Source organism: Oreochromis aureus, linkage group 7 (assembly GCF_013358895.1).
Source record: "Oreochromis aureus strain Israel breed Guangdong linkage group 7, ZZ_aureus, whole genome shotgun sequence".
NCBI classification, from domain to species: domain Eukaryota; kingdom Metazoa; phylum Chordata; class Actinopteri; order Cichliformes; family Cichlidae; genus Oreochromis; species Oreochromis aureus.
The window spans coordinates 9829244-9830794 of NC_052948.1; the positions used below are offsets into that span (position 1 = coordinate 9829244).

The window sequence follows — 1551 nt, forward strand, 5'->3', positions numbered from 1 at the left end:
AATCCCCTACAGTTAATTCAACAGTAAAACAAAATAAAAATATGTTAAATAAATAAAGGTTTGCTCTGTGATGAAATATTAAATAAGCATACATTGTACAGAGCTCTAACAATGAAAACAAAACTTTAGCCTGTTGATCAGAGAGAGGCAGTCATTATGTCCATTTAAAACCTGTAATCAAAGAGCACAACGTTTCTGTGAAACTATAAAGTCCCATATGATCCCTCATCATGTCCAGTGACTTCAGAGTGGATCCTCCCTGTCATCCGCCAGTGTTTGATGTGTGGCAAGCAGCACAGAAGCAGGATAGCTGAGGACTTTAAAAGAAGAGCAGAAAACAGGAACATATGTAGTTGTAAATGTAAATACCGTGATACTTGTCAAAGGGAATAAAATAATGAAAATGTTAACTTACACACTCATTTAGGGAGGATCTTGACACTGCACAGAGGAGGCACAGTCAGTCTGGCAATGATGGTGATCTCCAGGGATGTTTTCCTGCAGCAACATTCCTGCCAACTGGCCATATGATCCAGAGTAGTTGGTTTGTAATGAACAGAAAAGGTGTATATGTTAGGTAGTGTGCGCTTGGAGCTGGTCCTAAGAAACAAACACATCCTGTAATAAACTGAATACCTTTAGTAGTGCTGCTGCAAATATAAAGCCCTTCTATCATGTGTGGTTTCAAAGAAGATGTTTTGAGGCTCGGGTCACAGAAACTGTGCAGTCTGTTCAGTCCTGAGTGTCTCAGCTCTGAAGGGGATGGATCACAGAGGGAAACACCTGAGTACAGATATTAAAATACACTCAAAATAACACTCCCTAAGGTCAAGTGAAAACACAATTTAAAACACTTTACAAAGAATTAATACGTTTTCATGGAAATAATGTCATTAACCCTTTTTGTTGTGAGTAATCTCACCCACTGCTTGTGGGACAAGCTAGAAGGAGGACTTCTAGATGTGAAGTCTCACGCTCTGATCTGACTGGGCGTAAGATGGTGATGATGAAGCCTCTGATCTGTGGCATTACAGTTTCTGGCTGCTATGTGCTTCACACTGTTGGATTGTACATGTGAAGCTTGGAGAAAAGACACAGGAGGACTGTGTCTCTCTAACAAAAAAAAGAAAAGAAAGAAGCCCAACAACCTCCCACCATACCTGCCCACTCAACTCCCCACCCACCCACTCCACTCAACTCCCCAGCCTCACACCATCCAATGTCTATACAAATGTAGGGTATCAGCTGGTAACAAAAGCAAGTGTAACATATGTAGTGCATATGTAACACTGCTGAAACATTTCTGGCCAGAAATGTGAAGTTATCAGCCAGTGCATTTATCAACCCAGACCCACCCTGATAAATGCACTGGCTGAAACATGATAAAAGCTCATAAAATGTATGTTTCATCGTAAGATTTGTCCAAAATATAATCATATACTTTTGAAAAAGTTTAAAGATTATAACAAACTGAAATCAAGCCAACATTTTTTGTAAATATTATTTCAAAATAGAGGCACAGATAAACTGGCTTAACTGTCATTATTGCTG

At 39.4% G+C, this 1551-nt stretch overlaps 1 long non-coding RNA gene across 1 annotated transcript; it reads right to left on the bottom strand.

Annotated features, from left to right (window-relative positions):
• Positions 1-268: 268 nt before the first annotated feature.
• Positions 269-701, bottom strand: LOC120441324. Its single transcript, XR_005613987.1, has 3 exons — positions 637-701; positions 416-519; positions 269-317 (listed from the first exon to the last, which is right to left on the bottom strand). It is a non-coding gene; the product is annotated as an uncharacterized LOC120441324 (long non-coding RNA).
• Positions 702-1551: the final 850 nt, after the last annotated feature.